Source organism: Ahaetulla prasina, chromosome 2 (assembly GCF_028640845.1).
Source record: "Ahaetulla prasina isolate Xishuangbanna chromosome 2, ASM2864084v1, whole genome shotgun sequence".
Taxonomy (NCBI): Eukaryota; Metazoa; Chordata; class Lepidosauria; order Squamata; family Colubridae; genus Ahaetulla; species Ahaetulla prasina.
Genome location: NC_080540.1, coordinates 290,004,046 through 290,022,908, shown reverse-complemented (window position 1 = coordinate 290,022,908; position 18,863 = coordinate 290,004,046). Strand labels below are relative to the sequence as shown.

General features: G+C 44.6%; 1 protein-coding gene and 1 long non-coding RNA gene across 5 annotated transcripts in view; one reads left to right on the top strand and one right to left on the bottom strand.

The window, feature by feature from the left end:
- Positions 1-18,863, bottom strand: part of DYM (dymeclin) — a 291,188-nt gene that overhangs the window by 251,482 nt on the left and 20,843 nt on the right. The window lies entirely within an intron of this gene.
- Positions 4,393-5,602, top strand: LOC131192128 (uncharacterized). The gene is made up of 3 exons (XR_009153651.1): positions 4,393-4,873; positions 4,961-5,047; positions 5,122-5,602. It is a non-coding gene; the product is annotated as an uncharacterized LOC131192128 (long non-coding RNA).

Here is an 18,863-nt window from a genome sequence, read left to right as displayed (position 1 = left end):
TTCGTTGCCGGGTCAGAGGCCGCAAAGGCATGACGCGGTCTAAGGCCCCAGCCGCCGCCTCCTCCCAGGCGGCGACCAGTTCCTCGGCCGAGCCGTGGGCTAAGTCCCTCGGAAACGGCCCAAGCTCCGCCAGAAACCTCTCTGGGTCCATCAGGCGCCTGGGACGGAACCATCAACCAGTTCCGTCTCCCTGCGGTGTGGTGCAGCGGTTCAAAAGTCTAGCTGAAGGAGTAAATGATCTGATCATGACAGGGGTTTAGATATTAACTCCCCTAACTCCAGATCATTTAGCCACTGTCCCGAGACAAAAATCAAGTCCAGTGTGTTACCCCCAGTGTGGGTGGGACCATTAACTACCTGGGTCAGGTCCAAGGCCGTCATGGAAGCCATGAACTCCCGGGCCACTGTCGACGATTCGCCTGCTGACGGCAAGTTGAAATCCCCCATAACCATAAGTCTGGGGGTCTCAACCGCCATCCCGGCTATCATCTCCAGCAGCTCGGGCAGGGCTGCCGTTACGTAGCAAGGAGCCAGGTACGCAATCAGCAAGCCCACCTGCACCCCACGGCCCCACCTCACTAGGAGGGTTTCACAACCAGCTATCTGCGGGACAGCGACCTCCCTCGGTTCCAGACTCTCGTTGATAACAACCGCTACCCCCCCACCCCTACCCTGGGCCCCTGGCTGATGGAATGCACGGAAGCCTGGTGGGCACATCTCAGTAAGGGGAATTTCTCTTCAATGCAGAAGCTCTCTGTGTAAATGCAAAACCACAGAGCAAATAATCATAACAGCAATACCAATAAGAGGAAGTAGTAAAGAAGATAAGAAGGATAATAATACTATAGCCCTACTACATGCGTAAATATCCTTAGGCATAAAGACAGTGCTGTGGGAATTAGGTTTTCAGTAGAGTGATGACACAAGGGGGAAAAACTGTCCCTATGTCTAGTTGTTCATGCTTATTAGCGCCATCTGGAGGGGAGAAGTTGAAACAGTTTATGTCCAGGATGTCTATAGATATGTTCTCAGGGCTCCTTCTGACCCACGCAATATATGGGTCTTCTGTGGAAGGTAGGCTGATTGAAATTGTAGTGAAAAGTATTGAAACTACTGCAGCAACACTACACAACATATCCAACCTAACCCAATACACCAAAATTTCAATTTCGTCAACATTGAAATACTGTACCCAGAATCATGGACCTCATCAACCTCTGTTTTACTACCTACTTTCAATCTGATGGACAAATTATACCAACAAATCAGAGGAATACTCTTGAAGTTATCACTCTCAGGACTCATAGAAGGAACTATATAATACAGCATCTAGAAACTATAACACTCCGGCACACATACAAGTAAAAATATAGATCCGGTATGTGATTGAGAAACTACTAGAGAAGATAACATGGAATAATCAACAACATCTTCAAAGGATTAAAATTCAGAAGGGAAGAAGAAAACAACGATATACGACCCTTCCTGGATATTCTCATCAGCAGAGGAAACAGCAGCAAATTAGAAACACAAGTCTATGAAAATATGACCCACACTAGCTAAGTGCTCCATTGCAAAATTAATCCAACTTCCCGTAAGAACGTTATTCAGATGAGCCCTGCAGCAACCCGGAACACCAAAAAAGGGAAACAGGCCCCCTTATACAACATCTTCATAACAAAATGGATGCCCGCACAACTTTATCAAAAAATGCCTGACCACTGAAACCACCATCAAAGGATGCTGTACATCCCAAAAAAAAAAAAAAAAACCACAGTGCAGAAACAACCAACAGACTATCATAACCATGCAGCATCACCATAGCACACAAACTAACTGAAGCTCTCCAAATCCTATTGAGTAAACCAAAGGACCAGTAGCCTAAGAAGGGGGTGGGGGGGAAAGCAGCAGTTCACCTACAATTTACAGTCTAAAGCAGAGATGTCCAACTCGATTTCATTGAGGGCTGTGTTTGACCTTGGGGGAGGTGGAGGGGGCATGGCCAGGAGGGAGGCCAGCTCAACGTCTGTTGTGTCTGCGCCGCCCGAGCCGGGCTCCCTGCCAGAAAGTGATTTGGAAAGTGAGGGGGAAGGGCCATCAGGACTTACCTCTGGAGCACCGGATTCCCTGGCTCAGCTCCAGGAGCCAGAGGCAGGCCAGGTGGGGGAGATAACAAGGCCTCCGTCCCCTGACTCTTTCCCCCCCAGGCCACGCCTCCAGACCCGGCTGATGGCAATCAGGCCTGGATGGACCCTAGGTTTTGTAGGCAGGAGAGGCAGGAACAACAGAAGCAGGGGTGGGGCAGGCCTAGGAAGTGCTGAGTCATGGAGCCACACCCCACAGGATATAAAAGCAGCGAGAGATGCTGTGCCTCTTCGTAGCAGGCAAATCAACAGCTTAACTAAGAGCTGAAGTACTGTTTGTTGACTCATCGGCATCAAGGGAGATAACAGAGACACTTGGCAGACGCTCGCTAATTTGGTGCCAGAGCTGATAGTGGCCAGCTAATTAAGTCATCACTCGGATGGAGGCGAGGGGGGACAGAACAATGTCACTTGTGTCGGGGGCACCTGTGGTGGTCCAGGTGGGGCTGGGGGGAATCCTCCTGCAGCCCTTTGCCAGTGAAAATGAATCTTGGGAGGGCTCATGTAGCCCTCCCAGGCTGTGTTTTCAGCCACGATGGCCTCCTGCAGCCTCCTGCACGCGGTCCTGCATGCGTCCCTCCATTTTTGCTGGCAAAAGGCTGCAGGAGGCCGTTGCGGCCAAAATCGGAGCCCGGGAGGGCCACAGGCAGCCCTCCCAAGATTCATTTTCACTGGCAGTGAACGGTCCTTCACTGTTTCCAGGCTGGCCCCGCGGGCCAGATCTAAGCAACCCCCAGGCCAAATCTGGCCCATGGGCCTTGAGTTTGACACTCCTGGTCTAAAGTTTTATAACAGCCATTATGTAGGCAGAAGACTAAAAGACTGAATACCAGAGGTGGGTTTCAGCAGGTTCTGACCAGTTCTGGAGAACCGGTAGCGGAAATTCTGAATAGTTCAGAGAACTGGTAGTAAAAATTCTGACTGGCCCCGCCCCCTTCTATTCTCTGCCTCCTGAGTCCCAGCTGATGGGGATTTTGCAGTAACCTTCCCCTGGATTGGGAAGGGAATGAAGATTTTAGAGTATCCTTCCCCTGGAGTGGGGTGGGAATGGAGATTTTACAGTATCCTTCCTCTGCCACGCCCATCAGGCCACTCCCACCAAGCCATGCCATGCCCACCAGACCACGCCCACAGAACCCGTAGTAAAAAAAATTGAAACCCACCACTGCTGAACACATCCATGGATACCAACTAGACATCAGAACACGAAACGAAAACTGCTTAATTTCATAACACATGGCCAACCTCAACCATAGTTTCAACTGGGAATCTGAGAGCATCCTAGACTAAGCTAAGTCCAAAATCACTCAGGAATTCCTGGAAGCTTGGCATTCAGATATATCAGTCATCATTACACACAGATAGGAACCATATTTACATACACTTCAAGCGACTAAAGAAGGAAACAAAAAGATCAGAACATATCCTCTGTAGCAGCCAACGCCCAGATATGCAGGGATTAACACCAGACAATCAAGCAGAAAACAATACCCTAATCAAGGAACTACCAGGGAGAAAACCACACTCTCACCAACGCTGTCAGAGCAGCGGCCTTCAACTTTTTGGGCACCAGGGACCGGTTCCATAGAGAGAGGTTTTTCTGCAGTCCGGAGGGAGTGTGGTTTTGTGTACTGCCTGCATCCCACAGATGGGGTTTTGCTTGTTTGTGCGGCCTAATTGCTGGCATGCTGCGATCCGGTGCCAATCCACAGTCCGGGAGTTGGGGACCCCTGAGTTACTGTATATAAACAGGGAGCAAACCCCAGACTCACTAATTCTGATGAAGTTACCTAGATAAATTATGAAACGTCTCCAAACCAAAAAAAAAAAAAAAATCAAGTGCAAAGGACTCCAAAAGATTGCTGGGGCAGGAAAACCCACACATTTTCATTGAAAAAAAAGCAATATAACAAGCAATTAAATATCTTAATGTCTTTTTGTAAAAACTGTATGATTACATCTTACCTTTAATAAAGATTATCCTCATTTATGAATATTATTTCAAGTGCTTAAGTGGCACAATACAATCAGCCATAACTGTCATGGTTTAGTGTGTTTAGCAAAACAACAGCACTGTATATACAAAGACTTTATCATACATGTCTACAGGATTATAGTTTTACAAAGCACTTTCCATAATAGATGGCCCCAGTTATTCAGCGAAAACTTAATGTTATTATCAACCTATTATGAATGAATTGCTTACACACATGTAGTTTTTATGTGGACAATTAACACAAAATCGTCCCCCACTGCTAAGAGCTGGATAACTCAACATTTCAGCTGTCTTTGGGAACCAATTAAGGCAAACTTTCCAAGTCAACTGTCATGCAATAATAATGGCTACATTTTGGACGGGAGAGAAAAAAAAGGTGTGTTTGATTTCTGGGAGAACTACAAAGGCAAAGATTTTGCCTATTTGGACAGAAAATAAGCCCATGTGTCATCTACAAAGATTCATGAAGTGACATGAAAGCAGCAGACTAACACTTCATATTTATTACATTTCCTGTGCGTCATAACCCCTACAAAGGCATTGCTCAATTGAAATGAATCAGTACCAAGCAAAAAAACACGAGTTTTCTTCAATATAGATCCTTTTCATTAGTCCATAGTGTTGCACTGTTAAACTTCAAGCTGCTTTCTGCTTTCGAAAAACTTACTGGCAACAGGGGGTAAATGGTATTTTTTCCAAGCACAGAAGTGTATTTAGCAGAGATACAGCAAACGTAAGGGGGGGGGAAAAAACACCCAGACTTAAAAACTAAAGACACTATGGATTTGACCTTATTAATAAAGTTTTTTTTTTAAAGCAGGAAGCGTAAATATCCTCTCCAATATGAGGCCCTAGCAACATTGACAGACAAAGACATTGAGAAACAAACTTCTTGGGTTTCTCCCAGGTAGCTAGCATGAAAAACAAATTGCTTGTCCGGTTGATGGCAGAGTTCTGAGCTGCTCGTCTCTTCTCTTACAGCAGGGATGTCAAACTGGCGGCCCGCAGGCCAGATGCGCCACGCACAGGCCACGCCCACCCCATCTCCGCGAAGGGAAAAAAAGTCACGATACGTCACATGATGGCAACGTGATGCTGCTGCAAGTTTGACCCCCGTGTCTTACAGGTAAAATAATGTCATGTGGGGGTCCTTGGTGCTCTCTGAGCTTGGTTGTTTCCTTTCAGACGTTTCATTACCAAACTAGGTGACATCATCAGTGCTAGTAGGGAATGGGGTTTGCTCTCATTTTATATATTAGTGGCTTGCCCTGTCAGTGTTAGTGGGAGTGATCTTGATGGTTCCTTGATTGGGCTATTGTTCACTGTTAGCTACCGTGTTTTCCCAAAAATAAGACCCTGTCTCATGTTTTTTTGAACCCCGAAATAAGCGCTTGGCCTTATTTTCGAGGAGGTCTTATTATTTTGGGGCACGGGGCTCCTCTTACTGTCTTACCTGATTTCCAGCACTGTCTCCCTAACCCTAACCAGAGGAAATGGCAGGGACCAGCTGCGCATGCGTTTACATATTTTCGGGGAGGGCTTATTTTCGGGGGGGGAGTATTTTCGCGCACATGCTCAAAAGCCCAATTGGGCTTATTATCAGGGAATGTCTTATTTTCAGGGAAACAGGGTAGTTTGTCTGAGTTGCTTGGAGTCTTGTGTACTTCCTGATTGTTGGTCTAGTATTAATTAATGTTGATCTTGTGTTCATTAATCTCTCCTTATTTGGGTGTCGATTACCGTTGAGGAGGTGTTTTAGTTTTTTTGTTTCTGTATTGGCTTTTTGTTTGTCTCTTTTGAATGGTATGTAGATATTGTTTATCTCAATGTGCCAGTTGATGGCTGATTTGTCTGTGTGCCTGCCTTCCAGGAATTCTCTGATGTTTTTGGACCTGGCTTGATCTAGGATGCTCAGTTTCCCAGTTGAAACTATAGTTAAACCGGTCTATGTGTTCTGGAGTTTGACTGCTAGTTGGTGCTCATGGATGCCATAAGCACCAACTAATGGCAAGGCTTCCCCTGCCTAGACAACAGAGAGCTAAAAATGTCTTCCTTTCTTTTTTTTTTAATTTGAATTTATATCCCGCCCTTCTCCGAAGACTCAGGGCGGCTTACACTGTGTCAAGCAATAGTCTTCATCCTATTTGTATATTATATACAAAGTCAACTTATTGCCCCCAACAATCTGGGTCCTCATTTTACCTACCTTATAAAGGATGGAAGGCTGAGTCAACCTTGGGCCTGGTGGGACTTGAACCTGCAGTAATTGCAAGCAGTTGCTTTTAATAACAGACTGTCTTACCAGTCTGAGCCACCAGAGGCCATAATCTTGCCATAATCAGCATGACTACCGGGATAACGTTAAAAATATCCTGACAACATACACAGAAATAGAATGGAAAAGATTCCAACATCCATCCTCAGAGTAGTGATTCTTATTTACCAATGCAAGAGACAACTTAAAAGACAATTTCCAAAGGATTTGTGTTCTCCGCTGTGTATATTTATATACTTGCATTCTTTCTGATAAAGTCATTCTGAGGTTAGCTGAGGGGGTGTTTGCTGCTGCTGCTGCTGTTTTCTTGGCAAATCTTTGCAAAGTTTATGATAACTATTATATCTCACGGAGTTTCTTAACATTAAGAAGTTTCACAACATTTAGCGGCAGAAAATGACTAAAACGGTCAAAATGAGGTTGAATTAAGCAACCTTTTAATCTGCTTAAACTGACACTAACATTTTTGCTTTGCCTTGCCTTGCCCAATTGAAGCCCATTCTTGTTTCCCAAAATAAATTGATAGGTTTGGGAACATAGGTTTGAATAAGCTCAAACCTTGAAGTAAACCTTTGATCAATAAGTGACTGGGAGCTATGGTGGTGCAGTGGTTAGAATGAGTATTGCAAGCTAACTCACTGCTCACTGCCAGGAGTTCGATTCTGACCGACTCAAGGTTGACTGAGCCTTCCATCCTTCCGAGGTTGATAAAATAAGGACCCAGATTGTTGGGGGCAATATGATGATTCTGTGAATGCTTAGAAAGGGCTGTAAAAGCATTATGAAACAGTATATAAATCTAAGTGCTATTGCTATCTAACATTTATCAACACCCAACTATTTTTTTTTGCCTTTTTTGCAATAAAATGTCACCAGACAAAGTTTTAGCATCCGCTTCTGCACAAATTCAGACAAACAATGTTCCAATGTTTGAGGGGTTGCCGCAAATAAGAGGGAGGTCAATTTATTCTCCAAAGCACCTGAAGGCAGGACAAGAACCAACGGGTGGAAACTAATCAAGGAGAGAAGCAACCTAGAACTATGCAGAAATTTCCTGACAATTAGAACAATTAATCAATGGAACGACTTGCCTCCAGAAGTTGTGGATGCTCTCACACTGGAGGTCTTTAAGAAGAGATTGGATAGCCATCTGTCTGAAATGGTACAGGGCCGTGATGGCAAACCCACAGGTGGCACGTGTAGCCATATCAGTGGCACACGTAGCCATATCTAGGAGTCTGGGGACAACCGGAAGTTGGCAAATGGGTAGTTTTTGGCCTCCAGTGGGCCTCTGGGGAGGTGGGAAAGGCTGTTTTCACCCTCCCCAGACTCATAAAGAGGCTCTGGAGCCCAGTGAGAGAAAAAAAGGGGCCTACCAGGCCATCGCATGTCAGGAGCAGGGGAGGGAGCAGGAGGGCTGCGCGCACATGCGCGAGGTGCATAGAATTGTGGGTGTGGGCATGTGCATGTGTGATCCTTCCCCGCTCTCCCTGCCTCCTGTCATGCAATGGCAAAAAGGTTAGCCATCACTGGTATAGGGTTTCATGCTTGAGCGGGGGTTGGACTAGAAGGCCTCCAAGATCCCTTCCAACTCTGTTATTCTGTTCTGTTCTGTTATCCCCTCTTCATCTCAAAAGCCTTGTGTCCTTTTGCTGCTTGTTCCGAGTATTACAAGGCTGGGACCCCACTCCTTCCCATTAAGTTTTTTCAGTCAAACGGGCAGAAAAAAAATGCCTTCAGCCATCTCTATCACTATCAAGGCAGGAAGAATCCATTTCCTCATCCACAGCTAGTCAATCACTTCTGTCTTCCAAGATAAAGTAGGCACAACAAACTTGTCCATTATCTGTGGACTGTCGTAAAGGAAATAGTTCTGAATCTTTTTGTCCAAAAGTCGCACTTGAACTCCCTGTGACTTCTACACAACTCCAGAGCAGAGCCAAGAGCCACCCAAGCAGTCTGAAGACATCGAAAATGTGTATCAACTGCCCGTAGACTATCAGCTCTTTTAAAACAGGCACAGACATCATCACAGGAAAAAATCAAAAGATAGGGAACATAAATATTTATTATTTTGCTGCATGTCAGTGTTTCTCAACCCCTGGCAAACTTTAAGATGGGTGGACTTCAACACCACACTGGCTGGGGAATTCTGGGAGTTGAAGCTCACCCATCTTAAAGTTGCGAAGGATTGAGAAACACTGCTTTATATAATTCCCCTTAGTAAGGGACATTTATTGTGTACTTTGTCTGTAAAAATCAGTTAAATGCCTCAACTTATTCTTAATCCTAGACCAGGGGTCTGCAAACTTGGCTCTTTTAAGACTTGTGGACTTCAACTCCCAGAGTTCCTCAGCCAGCTTTGCTGTAAAAATCAGTTAAATGCCTCAACTTATTCTTAATCCTAGACTAGGGGTCTGCAAACTTGGCTCTTTTAAGACTTGTGGCCTTCAACTCCCAGAGTTCCTCAGCCAGCAAAGCTCCCAGAGGAACTCTGGGAGTTGAAGTCCACAAGTCTTAAAAGAGCCAAGTTTGCAGACCCCTGTCCTAGACTTATCTTTTAGCCTTAAATGAGCCTTCCAAAGTAACTTCCATGGATATTATAGTATATATAGTATATATAGTAATTATACCTTTCTTATGATCCTTCACACACATAAAAAAAATAATTACCCTCTTCCCTCCAGTTGTATTATGAAATTATACAGGACTACATTATAAACTATTCACAGGAAAATAAAAAAATTAAATGCGTAAGACCTACCAGTAATTTATTGCATTCCCTTTCTTTTAAAAACCCCTGTATTCAAGCCGCATAAAAGTTAGCTATTTTTAGGGTTTTCCATTAAGGGGTCAGACGTCCTGTTCTTCAACCAACCTTTTGTAAAAGCCCAGGAGAAAAGAACAAAGCGAAACAGAATGCAATGCATTCAGGAAAGCATATTGTGTTGGGTTGGATTTTTTGTTTTCTTTTGGTTTTTTAGGCAAATTTGACTTTAGATTTGATACTTTCCAGCAAGAATACAATACACCCATGTGTAAGAGCAAGTACAGGCAGTCCTCGACTTACAACCACAACGGAGCCCAAGTTTTCTGTGGTGAATGTTTCTGCTGAAACCGTTGTTGAGTGAGTTTCGCCCCGTTTGACAACCTCCCTTGCCATAGTTGTTACGTGAATCGCTGCAGCGGGCGAGTTAGTAACCTGGTTGCTAAGTGAATCTGGCTTCCCCATTGTCCGAAGTTCGGAAAAGAGGGTCAAGTGACCCTTATGATGGCACTGCGACCGTCATGAATGTGAATGCGCTGTCACGTGTTGGAATTTTGATCACGTAAACATGGGGATGCTGCAAAGGTCATAAACTGTGAAACATGGTCGTAAGGCACATTTTTCAGTGCCGTTGTAACTTTGAACGGACACTAAACGAATCGCTTTACGTCGAGGACTACCTGGATGCCATAAAAGTAATCAAGAGGCAAGGAGCCTTAACTGGATCCTTCCTCCCACCCTTCACCAAATGTTAACACAAGGAAATAGAAGGATAGAGATAAAGATACTTGAGAGAGATAAAGAAAACTCCTTCCCCATAGATACTTAAGAGATTGGGCTGCACTGTTCAATGAAGTTCCACAAATGAAGCCCAGGTAGCATCAAAAGAGCAGGCAGAGCAGAAAATGTCACACTAAATAGGGCAAATAAGCAGGAGCTGAGGTGTGTGCACGGGGTAGACCAGGCACTGTTCTGTCCCCCTCGCCTCCGTCCGAGCGATGGCTTAATTAGCCGGCTATCAGCTCTGGCAGCAAACTAGTGAGCGTCTGCCAAGTGTCTCTGTAATCTCCCTTGATGCCGATGAGTCAACAAACAGTACTTCAGCTCTAGTCAAGCAGTTGATTTGGCTGCTACGAAGAGACACAGCAGCCCTTGCTGCTTTTATATCCTGTGGGGTGTGGCTCCATGACTCAGCACTTCCTAGGCCTGCCCCACCCCTGCTTTTGTTGTTCCCGCCTCTCCTGCCTACCAAACCTAGGGTCCAGCCAGGCCTGATTGCCATCAGCCGGGTCTGGAGGCGTGGCCTGGGGGGGAAAGAGTCAGGGGACGGAGGCCTCGTTATCTCCTCCACCTGGCCTGCTTCTGGCTCCTGGAGCTGAGCCAGGGAAGTCGGTGCTCCAGAGGTAAGTCCTGATGGCCCTTCCCCCTCACTTTCCGAGTCACTTTCTGGCAGGGGGCCCGGCTCAGGGGGCGCAGAATCAGGGCCACATGTGAAGCAGAGATAGTATTTAACCAGTTCAGACCGATTCAGGTAAACTGGTACCAAAAATGGCGCCTGGGTCTTTGCTATCTATTTAGGCACGTTTTTGAGGTCGGGCGCATGCGCGGAAGGCACGTATGCTCACATTTTCGGCGCTGAGAGAACAAAAGGTAAATTATGTGAATCTCACCTCTGATGTAAAGCTCTAGTTAAGCTGATTTATTGTCCATGCTCATACACAAAAATTGGTCAATTAACAGCCAATCAGCACTAAATTGGTGCTTGGTAAGAGTCAAGAAGACTTAGACCCAGAGCAGAGGTCTCCAACCTTGGTCCCTTTAAGACTTGTGGACTTCAACTCCCAGAGTCCCTCAGCCAGCTTTGGGACTCTGGGAGTTGAAGTCCACAAGTCTTAAAGGGACCAAGGTTGGAGACCCCTGACCTAGAGCATCCATCCATCTATCCATCCATCCGGATTTAGACCATTTATTGAAACCAGATTCCAGTCTGATTCCTCTCTTGACTCCGCTCCATCCCCCCTCCCCCCACAAGATTCTGTCTGTTGTCGTTCTACAGGGTTTTAAAAATTGCAATTCTATATTAAAACAGTTATGCTGCTTTCATAAAAGTAATGCACAGGAAACTGGGACGGAAGCTCCCCACTGTCACTGAATCCTGGTAGTTACTTCGGAGGAAAAGTTCTCTTCCCAGAGAATTAAATGGCAAGTGGGAATTAAATGAATCCTAATGAGTTTCCGGTTGTGAAAATATCTTGACACGGTCAATCAATTCATATCTAAAAAATGGATTTGCCACAAGACAATTTGCTCTTATCAGCAAGTTAGTCCTTTTTTAAAAAATCTATTAATCCTACACGAGCACAGTTTTACTGTTGTAAGGGAACCTGTTGTGGGTCTTTTTTGTCTTTGAAGTGTATCCCTATTCACGCACGTCACCCCTTCGAAACAGAATTGGAGGGTCAGAAATTGCAGGAAGATGGAGGAAATTCATCCCTTCAGTCGCATCCATGATACCATGAATGGATAGAGTTGCCCTTGCAGAGATGAACGGCATACAAGATGGATGGATGGATGGATGGATGGATGGATGGATGGATGGATGGATGGATGGATGGATGGAAAAACAAAAGCCTTATTCTGCTTCTATTGAATTAAGGCCTTTCAACTCTGGTGCTGGAGAAGACTCCTGCGAGTCCCTTGGACTGCAAGGCGATCAAACCAGTCAGTCCTAGAGGAGATCAACCCTGACTGCTCTTTAGAAGGCCAGATCCTGAAGATGAAACTCAAATACTTTGGCCACCTAATGAGAAGGAAGGACTCCCTGGAGAAGAGCCTAATGCTAGGAAAGATTGAAGGCAAATGAAGAAGGGGACGACAGAGAATGAGGTGGCTGGATGGAGTCACTGAAGCAGTCGGCGTGAGCTTAAATGGACTCCAGAGGATGGTAGAGGAGAGGAAGGCCTGGAGGAACATTGTCCACGGGGTCGCGATGAGTCGGACACAACTTCGCAACTAACAACAACAAATTGTATTGATTCATATAAAGCAGACTGAGTAAAATAGTTAATTTATTTATTTATTTATTATTCAAATTTTTATACCGCCCTTCTCCGAAGACTCAGGGCGGTGTACAGCACAGATAAAACATGGATATTTGTTTCTTCTTCTTCTTCCTCTTCCTCCGCCATCTCCTTCCATTTAATTATTATTGCATTATATTGTTATCTCACCTTTAATATATATTGGGGCAACTCATTCAGTCAAATTATTACCCCCCTAAGACAAAAAGCAATGTGAATTGAATTAAAAAATAAAGCACACCCAGAGTAGGCAGAAGGCTAATCTAAACAACGAACACATGAATGAGTGATTACCGTAGTTAAGGCTCGGTATCCCCAAGAGGCACTAAAGAAAGTTTGTTTATGGTCAAGAAGGCTTGGTTAATCTTAGGATTATGTCGGGAAACCATTACTGTTTAAACAAGCTCACTTAACAAGAACGGTTCCCATACATACAAATACATCATGCAGCATGATAAATATAATCATTTTTAGCAAAACCTTGGAACCCTTCAAGGAGACAGAATAACAAAACAGAGTGATTCAGATGGAATGCCGAACCCTGAGCCCACAAAAGGATGAGCAACCTTTTGGCATCCAGAGGTCCCAGTTTGTTCAGGAAGCCGCCGCGGCTGTTGTCAATGCAGTTGTAACATGTAAAGCTCTCAAAGTCTGTATGGGGATGGGAGAAGAGGAAGGCTTACCTATCTTATCCCCCCCCCATCCAAGCCCCCACCTGATAAAAAACAAGGTTAGGCACCCATTTCTGGCTGGTTGCTTGTTGCAATTTTAAAATTTTAAAAGCATGCAAAGTTCGGTTCTGCAACCCAACAAGAAAAACACAGACTTCAGAGGATAATTAGAATTGCAGAAAAAATAATTGCTACCAACCTGCCTTCCATTGAGGACCTGTATACTGCACGAATCAACAAGAGGGCCGTGAAAATATTTACAGACCCCTCGCATCCAGGACATAAACTGTTTCAACTCCTACCCTCAAAACGACACTATAGAGCACTGCACATCAGAACAACTAGACACAAGAAGAGTTTTTTCCCGAAGGCCATCACTCTGCTAAACAAATAATTCCATCAACACTGTCAAACTATTTACTGAATCTGCACTACTATTAATCTTCTCATCGTTCCCATCACCAATCTCTTTCCACTTATGACTGTATGACTGTAACTTGTTGCTGGCAATCCTTATGATTTATATTGATATACTGACCATCAATTGTGTTGTAAATGTTGTACCTTGATGAACGTATCTTTTCTTTTATGTACACTGAGAGCATATGCACCAAGACAAATTCCTTGTGTGTCCAATCACACTTGGCCAGTAAAAATTCTATTCTATTCTATTCTAAAAAAGTCTGTAGAATTTCAAGTTGAATGCTTGAAAGGTAAAGTTAAAGGTTCCCCCGCACATGCGTGCTAGTCGTTCCTGACTCTAGTGGGCGGTGCTCATCTCCGTTTGAAAGCCGAAGAGCCAGTGCTGTCCGAAGACCTCTCCGTGGTCATGTGGCCGCCAAGACTCAACGCCAAAGGCACATGGAATGCTCTTACCTTCCCACCAAAGGTGGTCCCTTATTTTTCTACTTGCATTTTTTATGTTTTTTCGAACTGCTAGGTTGGCAGAAGCTGGGACAAGTAACGGGAGCTCTCCCCGTTACACGGCAGCACTAGGGATTCGAACCGCCGAACTGGGCCTCTGGTGGCTCAGGCTGGTAAGACGGTCTGTTATTAACAGCAGCTGCTTGCAATTACTGCAGGTTCTAGTCCCACCAGGCCCAAGGTTGACTCAGCCTTCCATCCTTTATAAGGTAGGTAAAATAAGGACCCAGATTGTTGGGGGCAATAAGTTGACTTTGTATATAATATACAAATGGATGAAGACTATTGCTTGACATAGTATAAGCCGCCCTGAGTCTTTGGAGAAGGGCGGGATATAAATACAAAAAAAAAAAAAACTGTCAACCTTTCGATCGACAAGCTCAGCATCTTAGCCACTGAGCCCTTTTACTCCTGGTTTAGTGCCAGGTAAATAAACCTCAAGTTTCTATGTTCCCATCCTTCTGCTCCCTGTAACACTTTCAGATGAGGCTAAACGATGATTGCAGAATGGGTTTACAAACCACAGCAGGGCTGGTTCTAAATCCAGAAGGATTTAGAAGAGATAAGAAAGAGCGCCTGTATCTATTTCATTAGAAATGTGTGTGCTGAGAAGATATCCCAGCTTGAGTACAACAGCAAAACATACACATAGTATATGTGACTGCAATTCTCAACAACAGTTGTGGTATTTCATTAAAGAAACAATTTACGTTTGACGTAACTTAACTGGTAGTTGAAACATCCACTCCAAAACTAAATTACTCAGCTACCATACATCAGCGCCATCTAGTGTTCAAGACATTTTTTCTGACCGTTTTTTGATTATTGGCAGAGAAATAAAGGGAGACTAGTGTAGGTCTATTTCAAGCTATTTAGTTCTGATCAGCTAGCCATACCCTTCTGGGATTCGAGCCTGGGCTTGCTTGCACATTGGGCAGCTGTATTAACCACTAAGCCACAGGTTCTCCTCGCTTTGTCAGAAGCAGTATGCTCCTTCCCATATTTGGGTAGACCAGGCTGCTTCGATAGAAAACCCATTTAATCTTTCCTGGTGAGGAGAACCTGTGGCTTAGAGGTTAATACAGCAAAAAGGTTAATACAGCTGCCTAATATGCAAGCAAGCCCAGGTTCGAATCCCAGAAGGGTGTGGCTAGCTGATCAGAACTAAATAGCTTGAAATAGATCTATACTAGTCTCCCTTTATTTCTTTGTCAGTAATATAAATTTAACACAAAATAGTTTGTCATGAAAGCTGGATTAGGGCTGAAAGGCAAAAGGAAGCAATATGCTCCTTCCCATATTTGGGTAGACCAGGTTGCTTCGATAGAAAACCCGTATCTTTATTTCTATATATCTATATCTATATCTAAAATATAAAAAGTACTGTTAAATACTTACTGAGCACCGAAACGTGCTCACACTGAATACAAATATTTGTTTGTTCACAGCATAATAAGAAAGATTAGAAATAGGATGAAATCTTTCCATATCAAGAAAAAATTATCAGGAAAGCAGGAATAGTCAGAATTAAGAGCAAATAGTACAGTAACATTAAACACACACATTTTAAAAAGTAACAACCCTAAAAGGAGAACAAATAATTGTAATATACAGGCAGGGCAAGATCTAAAAGGAATGGGTTTACAAGTAGTCCTCCACTTATGACTGCAACTGAGTTCATAAATGGAAACGGCCCTCTGGGACCGGGAGTTGGGAAACAGGCTGTTTCTGGTCTCCAGAGTGCCTCCAGGGAGGTGGGGAAGGCTGTTTTCGCCCTCCCCAGGCTCCAAGAAAGCATCTGGAGCCTGGGAAGGGGAAAAAAAGGGCCTACTGGGCACACCGGAAGTCAGGAAACAAGACATTTCCAGCCTCCAGAGGGCCTCCGAGGGGGGATGGGGAAAGCCTGGGGAGGGCGAAAAACGGGCCTATAGGGCCCACCATGCCATCGCATGCCAAAAGCGAGGGGAGCGTGGAGGGGTCGCACACGCATTCATGGGGGGGCGGGGCGCATTGAATTACGGGTTTGGGCATGTGTGTGACCCACCGCTTTTGGCACGCGACGGCAAAAAGGTTAGCCATGACTGCACTATAGTGTAGCCTTTATTGTCATCGTACATCATGTATACAACGAAATTGGTTACACTACAGATAAGCCTCAACTTAGGACCACTATTAAGACCAACATTTATGTTGTTAAGTGAGAAATGTGCTAAGAGAGTCTGCTCCGTTTCACGACATTTCTCACCACGTTTGTTAAGTGAATCACCGCGGTCCTTAAATTAGCAACACGGTTGTTAAGTGAATCTGGTTTCCCCTTTTGACTTTGCCTGTCAGAAAGTCACAAAAGGGGGATCACCTGACTCCGGGGACACTGCAAAGGTCATAAATGGGAAGCATCTGAATTTTGACCATGTGACCATGGGGATGCCACATCGGTCATAAGTGTGAAACATGCCCCTTTTTTCAGTGCCGTTTTCACAAGCCCCTTTTTTCAGTGCCGTTGTAACTTTGAACGGTCACTAAGTGAACTGCTGTAAGTCGAGGACCACCTATGATGGCAATTCTTGCTGACTGTCATTTTCTGGTCTGAAGAAAGTCATTAGAGTCCTTGTGTAGAATAGACCCTTTTGAATCCCCAAGAAAACCAGGCAGTGTTTGTTGTAATGTTAATCAACTTATTCAACTACAATGGTACCTTGGCACTGCCTTGAAACTCATCGAATTTGAGTTTCGGCGCATTTTGGCGTGAACGTTTTGTCCTGCTACTCATTGTTTGGTACTCAACGCACAAACTAGTGCGTGGGTGTCAGCTGCCTTGTGACATACTACATCAGTGATGGAGAACCTTTTAGAGACCGAGGGCCTAAACTCCAATCCAAAACCCACTTATTTATCGCAAAGTGCCAACACGGCAATTTAACCAGAATAATGAGGTTTTGCTACCTAAAATAATGATAAACAAGGCAGAGTTCAGCTAATGTTCAAAATGTTTTTCTAAGAAAAAAGTGATAAATGCACTTTTATGCCCCCTTCATTTTTTTTCTGCTTTTGAAATGTTACGTTTAGCAACAATAAAAAAGAAAAACTTTTGTAATATCATTTCTCTCCCTCCCTCTCTCTCTTTCCCCCTCTGTCTTTCTCTTTCTTTCTCTCTCTTTCCCCCTCTCTCTCTTTCCCTCCCTCCCTCTGTTTCTTTCTCTCTCCCTCTCTCTCTCCCTCCTCTGGAAGAAACGTGATGGAGCTGGGCTGGGGCAACAGTGCATGCCCACAGAGAAGGCTCTAAGTGCCACCTCTAGCACGCGTGCCATAAGTTCGCCACTACCATACTGTTGTGTCTCGTCCTCCTTCCCCGGGCCCCTCCTGTCTACACCCGGGCCTGTTATCAGACTCGGAGTCTGATAATGAAGATGAACGGCCTGTCATGCCACCAGCCCCCAGCCCTGGCCCCATGCCCGGACAGGATGTCAGGAATGAACAAACAAACCTCACTCCTACAGCGTGTGAGCAGAGAGCCAGCCACGTGCTGGAATTACCGACAGCAGATTCAGCTGAAGAGAATTCACAGTGGGAGGATCCTCGCTTCCGGAGATCTGAGAGGCGACACCAGCAGAAGGAAGGGAGGGGCAGGCCTGGATAAATGCTGAGTCATGGAGCCACACCCCACAACCTATATAAAGGACCTGCTTGTGGCATTCCAACCTTGAGTCAAGCAAAGTCTCATCTAGTTTGCTGAAGTCACAAGTTGGACTCCTGCCTGCCCTGAGAAACCTGGAAGGAATTTGGCAAAGCTGCAGAGGCTTTGTTGCCCTGCTTGATACGGACTTCCTAAACCCGGTCGTCGGAGGGGGAGGGGGACACGACACATACTACATGATTCCTTATGGGAAAAATGTGTTTGGTATTTATCATTTTTGGTACTCATCGTGACTCCTGGAAGCAATTAACGATGAGTTCCGATGTACCATTGGATTCCAAATTAAATAATTGAGACTGCCAGAGTAGTCTTCCATTTACAACAATTCATTTAGTGACCATTTGAAGTTACATTGGCAAGGGAAAAAAGTGACTTGTGACCAGTTTTCACACTTGCAACCATTGCAGCATTCCTACAGTCACATGATCCAAATTTGGACAACTGGCATGTACTTATGACAGTTGCACAGTAGTCCTGGGATTATGTAATCACCATTTGCAACCTCCCCAGCTGGCTTCTGACAAGAAAAATCCAATGGGGGTGGGGGGTGAGCCAGATTTGCTTAATGTCAGAGAGTTGAAGTCCACAAGTCTTAAAGTTGCCAAGGTTGGAGAACCCTGTCATAGGCAACTCATCTGTGAACAGAGTTCTAGGAAAATTACTATATTTTTCGGAGTATAAGATGCACCTTAGTTTTTGTGGATGAAAATAAGGAAAAAGCTGATTGGTGGGTGGACCGCCTCCCCAAATACTGCCAATCAGTTGTTTCCAGAGGTGAATTTTAGCAACAGGTTCCTTGGTTGTGAGCTCTGTGCCTTTTTTTTTTTTTTTTGCTTTTTTTTCTGCCTCTGAAACTTCTGAAACAGAGCTTCAGAAAAAAAGCCTCTGAAACTTCCTTTCTGAGGCTTTTTTTCTGAAGCTCTGTTTCTGAGGCTTTTTTCCTGAAGTTCTGTTTGGAGGCTTTTTTTCTGAAGCTTCATTTCTGAGGCTTTTTTTCTGAAGCTCTGTTTGGAGGCTTTTTTTCTGAAGCTTCATTTCTGATGCATTTTTCAGCCACTGAAACCTCCGTTTGAGAGGCTGGACGGGGCTACATTCGGAATATAAGATGCACCCAGATTTGGGGGGGGGGAAAAGGTGCGTCTTATACTCCGAAAAATACGGTACCTTTTAAACAAAAAAACACTGGCTTTTTGTTCAACTAGCTAAAAAGCCAGAGAATCTCATTAAAATGGTAGTTTTCCTGTATACACAATGGCACACATTAAAAGGAAATCCCAACGATGAACCACTCTCGAAAGAAGGAATGCCACCC